Raw genomic sequence first — 18,582 nt, 5'->3', positions numbered from 1 at the left:
TCAAAGAACAATTAGTCAAAGACATGGTAACAAGAGAGGGTTTACTGCCCACACCCATCCTGTGCTGCAGTGGACAGACAGGGAAATGTTAACGGTCATGTTCTACCAAACGTCCAAGAAGGGTATGATTCCATGCACTGCACTACATCAGGGAGAAAAACACTATGCGGTTCATTCTATATGTCTAGCACAGCCCAGTACCAAAACCAGACAAGGAAAATACAATGGATGTGGGAACCGTAAGGTGAATACAAAATTAAAAAACAACCCATGTGACTCAATAGACTAGTCTCCACGAATGATTTTAACACTCTGGAATTTTACGTCATTTTCATTTTTTTATTAAAACAGCAGATGACATTTGTTTGCCCTGGACTCACAGCACACGTGATAGCTGGAGGCAGGATCAAAGTGCACTCAGAAGGACTAAGGCTGTCCTCTAAGCTTGCCCAGTGACAAGACAAGAGAAGGAAAAGAGAAATCCAACACTCAGCACAAAGAGACGAAGCTGTTAACGTTTGCAATCAGTATAATGACCTACATCAAAAACACACAGGCACCAAAATCTTCTTGTAATTAAACACGAATTCATCAAAAGAAGTGTGAGTGGAATCAGCAAACAACATTAAGAGTTTCTGTGTGACACGAAGATAAATAATTAGAAAGTGTAATTGTTATAATCTTTTAACAAAAAAACAAAACAAAATAAACAGACATGAGGCAATGTCAGCAGGAAAAAAAAAAGTGTGGGGTACTTTGAGATGTGAAAGACAATACAGAGTGAAGCCAAGGATTTGAACCCAGAGCTTTGTACATACAGTGTACAAAGTGCTCTACCTCAGAGCTCCATCCTCAGCTAAGATAACGGTCTTCTAAATCCTAGCTCACATACAGCTTTTTGAAAGCAAAGCCCCCCTTTGAGCCAACCCACTGTTATCTACAGATTTGGTACTTGGTTAGCAGCTGAAGACGTTGAGAAAATGTCTTTTCAGAAAACAAGATGAGGCTTTGCATGGGGAGCAGGAAGAGAGGCTGAGATAAAGAAGACGAAACTTGGCAGTCTTGGAAAAGTTTCTCCTTGCTGGCCCCGACTAAGGTGATACCCAGACGTGGGAGATAAGGCCTCCCCACCGCCCCACGCATGCCCCACAAAACCTCTGTGGCCAAACAGATGGCAGCAGCACATTTTTAAACCGCTTTTCACACAGTCACTGTTTTTTGCCGCTTGCTCTTTAGTCAAAAGTCTCACCAGCTGTCACCATCTCAAGGAAAATGTCAGGGGCCGTATCTGCCTATGCCTGTGCTCAAGCCAGCAGGGGACAGGGGCCCAGGAACCTCAGCTAGCGTAGGTACAGCTGGTAAGGTGATAAAAGACGAGGGTTCCTCACAAAATGAACGTAAATAAGTTCATGGCCAATCCTTCCCCACCTTCCCAGGAACTAAATGTCTATCCCTCCCATTCCTGATCTTCCCCGGCACATCTCACTGAGGTCCATGCTAGCATTTCCACTCCATAGAAAGAACAGTGGAGAAGCCTGGCGTAGAGCCACACAACTGACCCTGTGGGATCCTTTCCTTCTCTGGACCTCAGTGTCACAATGAAGCCAGCTAGATGTCCTCTGAAGGCCCTCTCAGCAGGGCTCTGGATTCTTGCCTGATGTCAGCCAAGTATTTCTGATTCCTCTCTGACCACCACAAGGACAGCCTACTAAATCCCCAGAAATCGAAGCCTAGGGACTGCCAGAGGATACCAAAATCCTGCCCTTGTTTTTTCTACACACACACATACACACACACACACACACACACACACACACACACACACACACACACACACATATCACTAGCTACCAGAAGGGGAAGAGAAAAGAATCTCGATTAGTAATTCACTGAACCAAATCCCTGCAGCCTTCCAAACTACACAGTCAAACCGATGGAGAACTTGGGAGACGTGTTTAAATTTTTCCCGTTTAACCATGTAATTGTTTTTATTCCCAGTTATCTCCTCTTGGAGGCGTCTGCTTGACTTACTGAGTACATCTTTCTCCATATTTGAAATCATTCATCAATCACTCCATTACGCACAATGAATTTCACTGCCACTAAGTTGCCACACGCTACATGGAGGAGAAGACGTGTGGGTATGATCTCTCCGAGTCAGGGGCAGGCTCAGAGCTCAGCCCCGGAACCTGCTTCAGATCCGCTAATCTCTGCTCATTATTCTTCCAGCATCAAGGTGGCCCAGAGAGCTGTCCCGAAGAGACGATCTCTAAAGATATTTCTATTTTTCCTGTTCCAGGGGTTGGAACTAGGGTCTGGGCAAATGCTGCGTCTAGCTAGTTCCTACCTTTGGATCAATGTACACAGTAAAACGGAGCAGGAACTGGGCTTGACGCTAAGCCTCCGTGACCCTGCTGCCTTGACACAGAGATCCAGTCTCCTTGAACACCACATACGTGGCATCGTCAATGTAGAAAAGTCAAATGTGTTTACTGCTTTCTGCACGGCTGCCAGCTGGCTGCTCTCTCGGGGGACTCTGAAGCCGAGCTTACAAACAGTGACTTCTGTTGAGCTTACAGTCAACAAGTGGCTCCGGCATGGGGAGGAGGAACTAAATCACTGCCCTGTGGGACCTCAGGATCGGAGCCGCAGGACCTCGGAGGCCAGACTCTAGGATTTCCCAGGCTGCTGCCCTTGCATCATGTATGAAGCCTACCGAGCACATTCACGCCCAACTTCTCTCCGCACGCCGGGAAACGCTGACTTTTGAACCACACATTTAAACTGATAATAGAGCCCCGAAGGAGCATTCTAGTTTCTTCTCTCCTTGTCTATAGCATTGTTTATACTCGTCACTCGGAGGTGGATGCTTGACTTACGAAGTAAATCCAAAGCCGTAGCTGCGCCCGCCCTTCTGAATCTCCAGCGGTCACCCCGTCATTGCTGGTGTGCCCTTAGGTCTGAGATCAGTGGTTTGGCTTGCTGACTCCCAAAAGTGCCTGTATGGGTTACAGAGGGTAATGACGTTAGAGCCAGATGAACTATTGTAAATTTAAGTCTCTTCCATATATCTGATCTACCAAACATGCTAGCATAGCCACATAGGCCACTCCAAAATATTTTTTTTTTATTTCCTCTGCTTGACACTGTGATAACAGAGTACTATATAATGTGTCATTGACTTGGCAAAAGATCAAAAGCGAAGGTGTGTTCTTTTACTGAGTATATGTCCCCTTTGCACCATCAAAAGGTCAAAATCAAATGCCCAGTCTTCAGAAGTCAGGGACCAATTACTATGATGTGGGAAATTTATCATTTAATACACATTTTCTGGCTGGGGGTGGGCTTCAGATATCAGTAACAATGGGCAGCTAAGATTAAAAGTGACTGATTTGAGCATTTTGCAGAAGGAAAATGACCCAGGGGATTATTAGGAATTATTGTCCCAAACCACAGAGGAAGACAGTGGGGAGTGCCAGATAGACCCCAGGTCTCCATCAGCTGTGATCTCCCCGGGGTGTTCCCAGATATACATGTGGGCTATGAACTAACTCAACTCCAGATGGTTGGCACCATCCAAGGTCAAGCACAAAACCCTAAAACACCTGTCACCTGGCAGGAGACCAGCAGCAGTCAATGCTGCCAATCTAGCAACCCTCTTCTCTGCAAAGAGAATCCGGGTCCTTCATATTTTACCTCCTGCTTGTTAAATCGCACCATCCACCCAGCAGGTAACAGCCCCTGAGTTTACTAGAAATGTCCTGAGAGTGGGTCCGAGGCCCTTCCTCATACCCCTTGCTTTGGAGCTAAATACAGACAAACAGATAAAGACTGTTTCAAGGCTCCGCCTTCCCTCAGGCAAGTCTCTTCCTTAACAAAAATCTTGTCTGTTACCCTGGCATACCACAGGCTCACTTCATACATCCAGGCCCTAGAGCATTCGGTTGGAGCTCAGGGGCCAACAGAACGCTGCCATTTGACTTTGCTGGCTCCTTACTGTCACGAAATCTGGATTCTCCACTAAACCGTACTATATTGTTTCAAGGGTGGCTCCTTTGCCCTAGCCAAAGTGCAGAGTTCAGAGCCATTTTTCTTGCCTCTCCTTCAAGAGGCAACATAAGCAGATGAGGAAAGCAACCAACAGAAGTTCTGCAGTTCTCAGAGTATTCGTGAGTTGGGCTGTGAACGGCTGTAGAAGTAGTTTGAGGGTGTCCTAGAATCAAAAAGAAATTGTGGTTCTTCAGTAAACAGGTCAATGATCTTAGTAAGAGAATGTTTTGTCTACTCCCTGTGTTCCAATAAAACTTTATGGACACTGAATTTGAATGCCATATCATTTTTGCCTACAATGAAATACTCTTCCTCTGATGTTCCAACAAATGCAGCGAAACCACTGAGTTTGTGGGAGGCACACAAAAGATGGGGACTGTAGTTGGATAGCCCTGAGAAACTCCTTCCTTAAGACGGCCTTTGTATGATGATAGCTTACCATCGTGGAGAGTCATCAGGCAAGTATTGAGTGCCCGTGAACTCCAGAAGAACAAAAGACCACGAGACTTAAAAATGACTCATAAAACGCCAAGGGCCAGCAGATAACCAGGATGAGCTGAGTCTTCTATGTGCACTGAGCATGTAAGAGAAGCAAAAGACAGCCTCGAGATGTTTAGAGGGAAGTGTGCATCTCTATGACTTGGGTTGCTGGGGGGAAGAAAAGCCCTGGGATCAACTCCAGCTCTGGCCAGGTTCATCTGTCTTTCTCAGATGCATATCCCCCAGCATCTGATATAAACTTGCTTCCTGGCCATCATAGGTGCTCCATATTTGTTTGAGGGGTATCTATGAGAGTGGAATATCATAAGGCAAAGACTGTCTTGAAGAAGGCTGAGAATGCTTCCTGGGAACTATCAAAATATCTGTCGGTGTGATTCCTACAAACTCAACAATTTTCTTTTAGTCCCTGTTGGAACATCAGAGGAAGAAAATTTCATTGAAGGCAAAAATGATATGATATTCAAATGCCAGTATCCATTGATAATGTTTTACTGGAACAGAGCTCCACCCATTTGTTCAAATACTATTAATGACTACTACCACAAGGATAGCCATGATGGCCCACGAAAATTTAAAAATCTTTATTATTAAGCCTTTTATATTAAAAAAAATCTACAACTTTTAAAAAGGACTTTAAACTATGTGGGTAGCAGAGAGGGATAATGAGAGTGGGTGAGACTAAAGTGATAGGAAAGCAGCTCGGGCTACTATAACAAACTACTACAGACCACTGGGTGACTTAAACAATAAATTCTCGGTTCTCAGAGCTCTGGAGGTCGGAAGATGAAGATCGACACACCAGTAGACCCAGGAGATGGGTTTCCAGCATGAGAGAGAGGGGGGGGGGAGAGGGAGGGAGGAGAGAGAAAGGAGAAAGAGGAGAGAGAGGAGAGGGAGGAGAGAGAGGAGAGGGAGGAGAGAGAGGAGAGGGAGGAGAGGGAGGAGAGAGAGAGAAGAGAGAGAGAAAGAGAGACAGAAAGAGAGAGAGGGAGGAGAGAGGAGGAGGGAGAGGAGGGAGGAGGGAGAGAGAGAGAGAGAGAGAGAGAGAGAGAGAGAGACTAACTGGAGATGGTGTGATCTTTTGAGACCCCAAAGTCCCCCCCCCCAATGACATGCCCACCTCCAACAAGTTCACACCTAATCCTTCCCAAATTATTCCTCCAGCCGAGGCCAAGCATGCCATCATCTGAGCTTAAGGGAGCCATTCTCCCTTCAAATCACCACAAGTTTGGAAAAAGAGTTGAAAACGTGCTGGGGACCAGGACTCCTTCAGGACTCTATGTGAGCCCCAAGACCTGCAAGGATGAACGTAAAGTGGGACACAGAGGAGGTACAAGACACGCAAGTCCAAGGAGCCTGGAACAGACATGGTGATGGCTGGTCTGTCATCAGCAGAGCCATTCTTCTGTGGAACAGGCACTTTCTGCTGGTGTTTCACGTTATTGACATCATGTACACCCCCATATTCTCTTCCTTCCAGCTCCTCCCATGTCTCCCACTCCCTCTCAAATTTATGCCCTCCTCCTTTTTTAATGATCATTGCATATATACCCATATGTATATGCGTATATACACATATATGAATATATAAATTAGGATTGGGAAAACTACCAGAAAGTTCATGCAAGGAGACCACTGATTCTCCTCCTCCTCCCAGAAGCTCTGAATTGCATGTAGCTCTTCTTCTAGGGTTGGGGCCTTGCAAGATTTCGCTCCTCTTCAGCACTGCAATGTCAACTGGTGCTGCCCCGTGCATGCAAGTCTTGTTTGGGCAACTATGATGTTCTGATTTCATGGGTGCATCTCCGAACAGGGACTTTGGGAAGGAGATTTAGATCTGGGGCTGGGGCTGATGATGAAACAAGCCAACTTTGTCTCTGGGTGGGAGAAGCTCGCCACATGCTATAGGAGAGCCATAGAAAACACCATTGCTTAGCTTTGGTGCTCATTCCCTGGGGCCACCATCATAACACACTACAAACAGGGTATCTAAAAAGCACAGAATTCTATTCTTTCACAAATCTGAAAGCTGGAAGTCCAAATATCAAGATGAAAATAGCGCTTCCCACCCTCCAAAAGATACAGGGCTAAATCTCTCTTTGTACTGTTCTAATTTATGGTGGCTGCCATCGACAATCGGTACTGCTCAGTAAGGGGGTACATCACCTCACTTACAGTCTCTGCCTCTACATAGCCATTTTCCTGTGCGTCATCTTCTCTGTCTAAATGTTCCTCTTCCTATTAAGATATCCATAGTGTGGACAGGGTCCACCTCAATCCACTACAACCACATCCTTACTAAGTTAATTTCATCTGCTGAGACCCCCTTGCGAAAGAAAGCCACACTCTGAAGATCTGAGCAGACACGAAGGTTTGGGGGACATAATTGGCACAGCCTCCAAGAATTTCAGTGGGACACTGTCCACCTAATGACTTAATGGAGAAACTCGATGGGTCTCATAAAGCCAGATCCTATATCTGACATGTTTGTTCTCCTAGTACTCCTGGATACCTCACAAATATATTGACACGATTCATATTCTCTCTCTCTCTCTCTCTCTCTCTCTCTCTCTCTCTCTCTCTCTCTCTCTCTGGGTGTGTGTGTATGTGTCTGTCTCTGTCTGTGTCTCTGTCTCTCTCTGTGTCTCTGTCTCTCTGTCTCTCTCTGTCTCTCTATCTCTCTGTCTCTCTCTCTGGGTGTGTGTGTATGTGTCTGTCTCTGTCTGTGTCTCTGTCTCTCTCTGTGTCTCTGTCTCTCTGTCTCTCTCTGTCTCTCTATCTCTCTGTCTCTCTCTCTCACACACACACACACACACACACACACACACACACACACACACAAAGTTACAGGTAAGCAGTAAGAGTTGATTGAAGAATTGATTGCTCTTCTCTCTTCAGGGCAAGCATCCCATCAAATTTTTATACCCGAGAGAAACCACCAAGATTTGAAGCTGCCTGAACTCATATAAATCTAAGAGAGGAAACCCACTGATGTCAGCAACCTTGCTCCCCACTCCCTTGATGTCTTACCAAGTCCCTTATAAGGGTATCCTGGTCCCTGGTCCCCCCAGCTCTCTGCTGCTCAACTCCTTGCTTCTCTTCCTATCTCTACAGGCAATACTCGCAGTCAGTCTTGGAAGAGATTTACGTGTGTGTGTGTGTGTGTGTGTGTGTGTGTGTTGTACTTATACATATCCGTTCCCCAAAGCCCAATTTGACGCAGGTAAAAAGGGAGAGAGTTGATAGAATCAGCAGAGAAGGACCCAGCCCTCTCCGGTAGGCAGTGAAATACTGCTTTGTGGGTTCCATGCGATTAATCTGAAATGCCTCTTCACTGTGAGACAAACAGACCTTAAAACGCCAGCTAATGTAAGATAATAACTCCAACAAAATGCAGCCTATGAAAAGGGCCATAAAAGAGAGTGAGGTTAATGGTTAATGATTGTACTGCTGAAAATCGAGGAAGCAGCTTCCAAGCCCCGCGTGTTTCAACTAAGAAAACCTCCACGCCCCTTCCAACAACCTTGGGAGACAAAGCAGCAGGATTAACTCTCCCCACACCACAGATGGAGACATAGATCCTTGGAGGGCATAACTACACCAGACTGGAGTCAGATAGCCTACAAAGTTTGCAGTCAGAATTTTGGCCCTAAGTCCAGGCCTCTTGTCATGGTAGCATCTAATGATATAGTCTTGTGACTCTCCCAGGTTTCTGTCATTACCAGGATTTAAATCAACTGGTACTCTTCCCATTCTGGCCCAGCCTCCTTTCCACTACAAGCCCCTGGCCTTGAAAGAACATGTCACTGTCCTTACATAGTCACTTCAAGCACTTGGCTGATCTATGAAGGAAGGATGAGAGACCCCTTAATAAGCACCCACTGGAGGAACAAGGCCTGACATGTACCATAGGATCAGGCTGCGTTCTCAAAGTGGGCCAGGCATTTGTTGTTCTGAATCCACTCTGAATGCTAAATAGCAAGAGAAAATGGGACACTTTGGAACTAGCCTGCCTCTGTGCCAACAGGGTGTCAGCATTTTAACCTCATTTGTATGGTACAAATGAGAGAGAGATAAATGTCATGGACCAGCAAGAGTCTATTAGTGCCCATCAACTACATGGAAGGATGGCACATCCTGGTCATGTTAGAGGCTAGACAGAAGAGCCACACCCAAAATCTGAGCCTACATTCTCTCTGGCAGGACCCCTGCATCGTGAATCCACTGAATCAGACACCTACAACGAATGAAACTATTTTTATTCTGTTGGCGCATGTGTTCTCTTAGCCATTAAGCAACCTTTCTGCCCCTGGATTATTATTTGTTTTAATTGATGAATTTTTGTAAAGCAAACTTACTTATGGCTCTAGAAATTCAGATGAACAGATTACCAATGCCCTCATTCCCCCTCCTATTCACTGCTATGCCTCAGCCCTAAGAGAATCCATAGTTTGCCCCTGTAACAAATAAAACTGTCAGTGTTTTAGCTTTGATCAACAGAATCATATATGTGTTGTGTGTGTGTCTTCTTTCAACGTTTTCTTGGGGAGATGTAGAATTGGACCATGCTGTTCTGTCAAGCATCAGGGCATTTCTTTGTATTGTTCTATTTTATTATGTGAAAACATCTTAATTTATTCATCCATTTGTTTATTGAACAATTGTCAGTAGAGTCTGAAAGACATAGGGATGCATGTGAACTGTGTACATGCCTGTAGATAATAACATGGACTGTTATCCAATATATAAAAGAGAATGGAATGCTAAGTCATAGATAACTCTATCAAGTATTGACAAGCTATTTCTAAAGGTCTACTTAAGGTCAAGCTAAAGTATGCAGATATCCAATCTGCATCCTTTACGGGACTTCCTAAGTTTTGTTGACAGATCAGTAATCATTTTTAAGCATTATGTACATGTAATCAATATAATCAAGTAGAATGCATACCCCAAGCCACAGATTGGGGCAATGGCCTTATTGCTAGCGTCAAAAAGCTGATATTGCTTCAGTTGGTTCTTCTCTTAATTCTTTCTTTTAATTAATTTCCCCACCTTCTGTTTTTATTTTATTTAAATATTACTTATTTGATGTATATGAGTACACTGTAGCTGTTTTCAGACACAAGAAGAAGTCATCAGATCCTACTGCAGATGGTTGCGACCCACCATGTGGTTGCTGGGATTTGAACTCAGGACCTCTGGAAGAGCAGTCAGTGCTCTTAACCACTGAGCCATCCCTCCAGCCCTTCTGTTTTTAACTGTGTAAAATCCATAGAAAACTGGAAGAACTTTTACCTACTTGAGACTCATTGATTGCTAACTGGTCACTAATTGCTATTTGGTCGCTAATTGTGTGTTAAGGTAGGTTAAAAAGCATAATACTTTATTCCCTAATATGTAAGTGCATTTCTCACTAAAGACAAGAGCATTTCCCCATATACGAAGAATATTATCTTACTTAAGTTTGACAGTATTATGAAACAGTCTATATTCAGATTTCCTTTCTTCTTCTGGCCGTGCTCTTTTTTTGCTCCTTTTGTCTTTATTTTTTTTTAAATATTTGTGTGTCTGAACTATATTTACATCATTTCCTCCTGTCTCTCTTTTCTTCCCGATTCCTTCCCTGCCTCCCCTTTCAAAATCATGGCCTCGGCTTCTTTAAATATTATTACACCTGTATGTAAACAAATTGATATATAAATGAATAAATACCACATGCTGAGTTCATTCTGTGCTGTGCACGTGTACATGTTTTTAGAACTGAACATTTGGTATTGAGTAACCAGTTAAGCACCCTGTCCCTGCAGAAAACTAATAATGCCCTCTCTTGGAAGCCATTAGTTGCCTGTAACTCTCCATCTAGGGCCCTTATGAGAGTTCCCCCACCCACATTTGCTTATCAACTCGTTTGTCAAGGGCATCTTTGACAGATAGCTGGGAAAACCAGACATCTCTGTGTAGAAAGATGACATAAGAGTCATATCTATCACCCTGGTCTACGCAAAGGTGGACGCTGAATGGATCAAAGACCTCAGCATGAGACCGGAAACACTAAAACTGACGGAAAAGGAAGGGGCAATATACGACAAGGTGTATGTACAGGAATGGACTTTCTGAGTTGGGTTCCTTGTTTTTAACATTTAAGATTTAAGACTCACTCAGTGATCGTACGTTGAATGTAGTTGACACATCCATTTCTTCTTTTCCCACCTAGAACAGCAGTGTTACTTTGTTCTGTGAAGAACACGGATATTACCTTGTCCTATGGAAGTGCCATGCTATAGAGTTACTTGCTTTCTCGTGATTAGCCTTACGCAAAATAGTTTTGTTACGCACACCCCTATGCTGCTTCTACTTAAACTTTTTTTTTTACTGTTTTTTGATGTGTGACCATTAAAGATGGTTTTATTCTACCAGGATGATTTCAGATGTTGGTATAAAAAGATTTTTTAATAGAAAAGCATTCATTTTTGATAAATATAATCTGAAACTATAAAATTTACCTATTTAAAATATCCAATGTGATGGATTTTAGTGTGTTCAGAATTATACAGCTTTAACCACAACCAACTTTAGAATATTCTCTCCACCCCTGTGGGTGGGGAAGGGGAGCTCACTCTTTACCCATCAATCCCCACCTCTCCACCACCCTCCTGGCTGTCTTCATCTATCCCCCTTTCCATTCCTGGATCTAGGCATTGATCTACTCTCTGTCTTTATAGCCTTATATAACTGAGGCATTTTATAGTTTTATGAGCACTAAATGAAGCTTCTAATTTCTCCAAAGTTTCATCAAATCAACTCTTTGTTGGTTGGCTGGCTGGTTGCTTCTGTTTTGTTTTTGTCTTTTATATTGAGGTCTTCCTACTTGGTATGAAGGGTAGCACCCATTTGTACTTCCTGATAGCTGGTGATGTCAGCCATTCTTTTCATGTTCTTTGTCCAAACTTTAACTCGTTATTGAACTATAAGAGAGAAAAGATGTACTTGCCCGTCTGTTAAGAGTTGAAAAACAAGTGCTGTCCTTCCCCATTACTGTGTCCTTCGAAATTTTACTCTCGAACATATTTCACAGAGATTCTCCAGCAATTGGTCAATTGCAAGCTGAGCTTTCCCCCTCCAAGCACTGATTTCTGGAGGTTTCTGTGAATCCGATGTGATTCACTGAACTCATCTGTTTTCCCAGATTTGGAGGCAATGGTTTGACCAGTGATCCTAATTCTCTGAGAATCTAAGAAGAGTTGTTGATTTTTTTTACAGTGTGTTCAGGTTTTTATTTACTGTTATAAATAGATAGCAAGCGCCTGGATCCTTTTCTGGCAGGAGACCAGGGCTATGCAGAGACAGCTACCAAAATTAAAATATGAGCGAGTCCAGTTTTGACAGCTATTCTCGCTTGTCAACTTGTCCACATCTGACATTAACTAAAAGCCCAAGCAGCTGGACACCTCTGTGAGGGATTTTTCTTGATTGGATCATTCGATGTCAGAAGACCTTCCTGAACTCTGGGCTGCACCTTCTTCTGGCAGCCGATATAAAGGACATTGGAGGGTGGGGGGATCTTTTGTTTTTTGTCTGCTTTCCCTCACTCTCATTGGCAAGGTCTTATACCAGCTGCTGAGGCATTCCTTCACCGGTATTACAGCCTACTTCTTCTGGATCCCAGCATTTACCAAAGACCAGATAAGATATCTAGAACCATGGACTGAACAACTACTGGACGAGGCTTCTTCTCAAGAGGTAGCCATTGTTGGACTAGCTGAACCACAGTCTTTAAGGCACTCTAATAAATGTAATATGTTCAACATGGGCAACATGTAACAAAGTACACCTGAGAAAAAGATCCCTGTATACAACTTGGAGAGAAGATGGTTACTATGCAACCCATTTATAAGGGTCACAAGGTCCCTGGCCTTGGACATAACGCCATTCCCCAGCTCGCTCACCCACTCCCAAACCCAGGAGTACCTTTCCTTTTCTTTACAAAGTATCTCTGTTTCAATACTACACATGTCTGGTTCAATTTTCTGTCCTGAAACACAACAACCTGGAAAGCTCAGCTGGTACCCTCAACTCAGATCCATGTGTATAGTTCTTTCTGGAATGTCTACTGTCAATCTGTTCTTAGATAGCTTCTAGGAGATTCTTCCATTCTCCCCTCTACACTTTCATATCCATAGTTGACATTCAAATCTGTCCTATTGGCTCTCTACTGCTGTGATAAACACCATGACCAAAAGCAACTTAGGAAGGACAAGGTTATTTTGCTCATTGAGGAAATCAGGTCAGGAACTCAAGCAGGAACCTGGTAGGATCTGAAGCAGAAGCCATGGAGAAATGCTGCTTACTGGCTTGCTTCTCATAGGTCGTTCTGCTTGCTTTCCTTTTTTCTTCTTTTTTAAATAGATTGTTTTATTTATTTACTTTTCAAATGTTATCCCCCTTCCCAGTCTCCCCTCCACAAGCCCCCTATCCCCTCCTCCTTCCCCCTGCCTCTATGAGGGTGCTCCCCCACCCGCCCATCCACTCCTGCCTCAGTAGCCTAGCATTCCCCTATCCTGGATCATCCAGCCTCCACAGGACCAAGAGGCTCCCCTTTCAGTAATGCCAAATAAGGCTATACTCTGCTACATATACAGCTAGATCCTTGGGCCCCCACTGTGTACTCTTTGATTGGTGGTTTAGTCCCTGGGACCTTTGGGAGGTCTGGTTGGTTGATACTTTTATTCTTCCTGTGAGGTAGCAAACCCCTTCAGCTCCTAACTTCACCAATGGGGTCTCCACGCTCAGTCCAATGTTTGGCTGTGCACATTACTATGTATATTGGTCCAGCTCTGGCAGAGACTCTCAGGGGACAGCTATACTGGACTCCTGTCAGTAAGTACTTCTTGGCATCAGCAATAGAGTCTGGGTTTGGTGTCAGCAGATGAGATGGATCCCTAGGAGGGGCAGTCTCTGAATGGCCTTTCCTTTAGTCTCTGCCCCACTCTTTGTCCCTGCATTTCCTTTTGACGGGAGCAATTCTGGATTAATATTTTTGAGGTGAGTGAGTGGCCCTATCCCTCAACTGGGGGGCTGTGCCTATCTACTGGATACGGTCTCTACAGGCTCTATCTCCCCCTTTGTTGGGTATTTCGGCTAAAGTTCTCCCTGTTGGGTCTTGGGAACCTCTTAGGTCCCTAGCATCTGGTACTTTCTATTGGCTCCCCCCCAGCTCCCCCTCCCCCACTACTACACACCTACTTTCAAATTCCTGACCCTCTGTACTTCTCACCCATCTCCTCCCATATCTGAACTGGACCCCCTTTTCCCTCCCCCTCCTCTTTCCCTCTCAGACCCCTCTACTTCCCAGAGATTATTCTCTTCCCCCTACTGAGTAGGACTGTAGTATCCACACTTTGGTGTGATCGTCTTTCTTCTTGGGTTTCATATGGCCTGTGAGTTGTATCATGGGTATTTCAAGCTTCTTTTTGGCTAATATCCACTTATTAGTGAGTACATACCATGTGTGTTCTTTTGTGATTGGGTTACCTCACTCAGGATGATATTTTCAAGTTCCATCCATTTGCCTGTGAATTTCATGAAATCATTGTTTTTAACAGCTGAGTTAAATTGTGTAAACGTCTGCCCAGGGGTGGCACCACCCACTGTGAGCTGGGTCTTCCCACATCAATCACTGAAGAAGAAAATGAACCACAGGCAACGTGATGGACGCAGTCCGTCAGTGAAGGCCCTCTCGTCTCAGATGTTTCTAGCTCATGTCAAGTTGACAAAACACCAGCCAGCACAAAGACTTGATAACTGGAATATTTCCAAGTGGTGACACAAATTTTCCACATCCATTTTACTGAATTATCCTCTAATTTGTGATGTCGTCTTTGTCATACTTTGAATCACCACAGAATTTTTTTTACCTATTATTGTTTCTTGAGCATGTCTACTTATTCTATGTAGTGTCTTGCCTTATTAGATTTTTATACGCCCTTATACCTGATAAGACTAATTCTTATGTATCTTTGTATTTCCTCACTATTTTAGTGTATTTACTTTTTTCAAGAGAGCTCTGAAATCAGCTCATCTGATGTATTGCCAGCCATGTCATTTATAGCCAGGGACGCTTTCACTCTCCCATTCAAACCACTACTGTTGGTTTCTTGCTCTTGTCTGTTTGAATTCAAGGGTCCGCCTGGTATAATTTTCAGTGAAAGACAGTGGCATAACACTGTTAACCAACCCTTGCCTGTAATCAGAAGACTGGTTGCCCCAGTAATGATGCTCATGGCTTTTGGGATGTACTTCCCCACATTAAGTAATTGTTTCAGTATGTTAATTAGCGCTGGAAGTTTGAAACTTACTACCCTTTCAAAGCTGCAGAGTTTACCCTTGGTACCATCCTTGAGAGGCCATTCTTGATTCATTGTAGATCAGTTGTTCTCAAGCTGTGGGTTGAGACACTTTTGGGGGGTTGAATGACATCTTCACAGGAGTCTCCTTAGACCACTGGAAAACACGGTTATTCCCATTACAATTCCCAACACTTGTAAAATTACAGTTACAAAATAGCAACAAAACTAATTTTATGGTTAGGGGTCACCACAATGTGAGGAACTGTACTAGAGAATTGCAACATGAGGAGAGTTGAGAACCACTGGTGCAGCTATTTCCTCTGAATGGAAACATTGTTACCTACCACCTGAAGAGAGCAGAGAAGTTCTGGAAATGTAGAATACCTGTGAGCCCTCCAAAGTTATAAAAGCAAGAGCTAAGACTCTCTGGTGGGGCTGCCCAAGTTTGTGAAGAATGTAGCTTTCACAATTTGTCACTCATGCTGGGGCAGACTTTTTAGTAGCACAGCTGCCTCTGAGTCACCCAAGCTCCTGTAATTCCTCATCCAGGTGTCTATTAGGTACTGTAGTAACCATAATAAACTTGTCAGTTCACCAAGTTAGACCTGAGGAATCTAGTTTTGATCTACTGATGGTGTATTATCTAGACTCTCAGACAGCTATTTGTTCATGTTTCCCAGGGAAGATACACAAGGGTGATAAGAGGACAGGCATGGGAAGAGAGAGAGACAGGAAGTAAAATTCCTCCCTTTCATAAAGACACAAGTCATGTTGGATTACCATCTATTTCGTTCCATGTTGATTAGCCTATCTATATAAGACCATTCTGAAGTGGTGAGGGTTGATCAGGACTTGGTACACGAATTTGGAGATGGAGACACATAATGGGCTGTGTCCTGCGAATTCTTATACAGAATACGTTGCCATTGTTATCTCCTAAAATGGCTTCCCATTCCAGTTTTTTAATTTTGTCTCTGGATTATCTAAGAAGGAGAGCCTATAATTTTCCATGTGAATGAGGGATTGCTTTTGGTTCGGTAATCAGCATTTAGTTTTAGTAAATTATAGGTATATAACATAATACTGATGCTGTATATACTTTTTAGAATTGATTCAAGATTTACTCGTGTGTATATTTGCACATTAGAAGCCAGGCTTTGATGACAGGTCCCCTGTTACTCCCCACTGAGTCTTTTGAGACAGGGTCTCTCACTTAACCTTACTATCCTTCTCTTTTCCGTTAAGGTTATTAGTTTCATCATATAGCTTAGGGATGAAACCATCACTGACAGTCAATAGACATTTTTTATTATTCCTTTTATACAAGCAAATCACACACAGATATCAAGAAAGGGGCTTCTTCCTCATCTTTCTGTAATTCCAAGTTGTTTGTTCAGACACATCCACCACTTCTGACAAATTCTTCCTAGATCCTAAGACAAGATCCTAAACCAGTGGTTTCCCACTGCCCTAGACATGTGTACAATATATACAGGCTTCATGAGAACAGCAAGACATGTATGACAGATCCATAATCTAAGTGGGGTGTGTCAACAACACACAGAATTCCACAAGCACATGACAGCTTCAGGTGACAGCCAATATGTAGAAGGTTCTGAGGACCTTCATTAAAGGGCCAATCAGGATTTTCGGATAAAACTACTTGATTCAAAATTATATAATGTACCTTAAAAGAATTCATGGAGTTTAGTTCAGCATCAGACCATGTGTTCCTCATGTACAGAGTTATAGGTTCTGAACCTGGCACCAGAAAATTAAAAAAAAAAAAGTCTTGATGCGTTCTCTCCATTTGTGTGGAATTCAAAGATATGGAAATATGCAGTTCCGTCTCTCACACATAAGTTACAAAGCAGATTCACAAGGCTAAGATCACTAAACTTAACAAATGGCCCAAACTGTCACCATTCAGCTAGACGGGGTCTTTTTGATCGCCTGGATATAAACTGTGAGTGCACAAAAACCTTTTCATATGCTGGTCTCTGGCTACCCTTAGTGTTTGTCTGGAGGGAACGACCGTCAGTAACCTACTGGACTGGGGACCCTTGACCTCAGCCAGGATGATAGCTGTCAGTCCCAGAGCTGTAACCCTTGGCCCTGAAGACTGGACAGCCCTAGGAATTCTTCTGGTGACCATAGCCTGAGGTTCTGTTCTCTGGCTCTTTACAGCCTTTTATCAACTCCTATCATCTCTCTACTCCCACCTCCTTCTCCCTGCCCTGGACACTCTGGAGCACCTAATACTGCTTAGAATGGGGGAACCCAGAGATCCACTGGGAACCAAGTGCTGGGTACAACTGTAATCACTCAACTTCAGGATCCACTCTGACAGGGACAGGACCCCAAGAGACAGGATCCCCGAAGAGAATCGGCAAACTGTCTGCTTCAGTCATCCCATATAGTACTTCCAAAAAGACTCAGGCCTGGGGTGCTGCCTACAGCTAGATCCTGGGCCTCCCTGGGCAACCATTTCCTTAGCTGTCCAGCAACCAGGATAAAGTCTTCTCCACGATATCATTTCCCCAGTAGGCAAGAAGCAGCTATCAATACTTTACACTGGGAAGCCAGGGCCCGGGGATCAGAAGAAAGGAACCCAGCACAGGGGATTGGGAGCCGGGCAGTACCGGGCAGTACCGGGCTGTACCGGGCAGTGTTGAGTTTAAGCACTATCTGCAGGGTCTTCAGTGACTGTAGGTTTCAGTCACTGTGAAGCCACTGCCCTGCTCTGTAGGCTGCTTACTCAAGATACATACATAGACACTGCTATCTTTTTCCATTGTCACCTTTCACTGTCTTCTGCTGTCTCTGCTTTCTTCGTGTTACTATCTCAACCAGCACTAGTCAATGTAGGCAAAGGAAGACCACGGTAGGGTCTCAATTGAACTTGGTGTTATAACACTACAGGAGGTAGGTAGGGCGTGTCTCCCAAACAACTCACTCAAAGAGTCTAAGCAAACTGCCTATACAGCCTGAGAAGTTGTGTATGTCAATCTTTTGATCACATCATGTAGACTTGTGTTTTGAACACTTAATGGCCATGCCATCCATCAAAGTAATTCCCTACACTAGAGGAAGTGATAACCCCATGTTCAAAGAAGAAATGGTTCATGAAAGCAGAAACATTTTTTTTTAAAGGAAAGAAAGAAGGAAAAAAATCTGGCACAAACATTTTCAAACAGTCCTGGCATGGACTGTGCCTTTGCTAGCTGAGATGAGCAGCAGCAAATTCCTGTCTCAAGATATTTGTAGAGTGTTGAAGACTCCTGGTGCTGACATAAGGGTAGACCAGTTGGCTATTAGGCTGGCAGTCCTTTTTCTCTAGGTGGCCTCAACTGTAAGGAACTTAGACTATCTTGTAAACAAGTCTCTGCTCACTTACTAGAAAATGCTCATCAGAAAGAGTGTTTATAAATATATATTGAAAAATTATTATTCATTTCAACATTGCTTTTAGTAGAATTTAACAGTGCTTTCTATCTGTCCAATGTCCAGGTGGGTCCCCCTGAGCTGTCTCAAAACTATGCCCTGTCCCAATCTTGCACCATTTTTAGAAAAATCTACTTTTAAAGGAAAAAACCATTGAGAACACTCAGCTTTGGATATTCCTCTATGTGGGGAAATCTTCCCTATATCGACAATAGTTTGTCCATTTGCCTAATCCTTCCCA

The 18,582-nt window shown here is 43.7% G+C and overlaps 1 long non-coding RNA gene across 1 annotated transcript; it reads right to left on the bottom strand.

Annotated features, from left to right (window-relative positions):
* Positions 1–318: 318 nt before the first annotated feature.
* Positions 319–15,051, bottom strand: LOC147998798 (uncharacterized). Its single transcript, XR_015643763.1, has 2 exons — positions 14,907–15,051; positions 319–2,999 (listed from the first exon to the last, which is right to left on the bottom strand). It is a non-coding gene; the product is annotated as an uncharacterized LOC147998798 (long non-coding RNA).
* Between the last annotated feature and the right edge of the window lie 3,531 nt (positions 15,052–18,582).

Source organism: Rattus norvegicus, chromosome 19, assembly GCF_021556685.1.
Source record: "Rattus norvegicus strain SHRSP/BbbUtx chromosome 19, alternate assembly SHRSP_T2T, whole genome shotgun sequence".
Lineage (NCBI taxonomy): Eukaryota > Metazoa > Chordata > Mammalia > Rodentia > Muridae > Rattus > Rattus norvegicus.
This window is presented reverse-complemented; position numbering and strand designations above follow the sequence as displayed.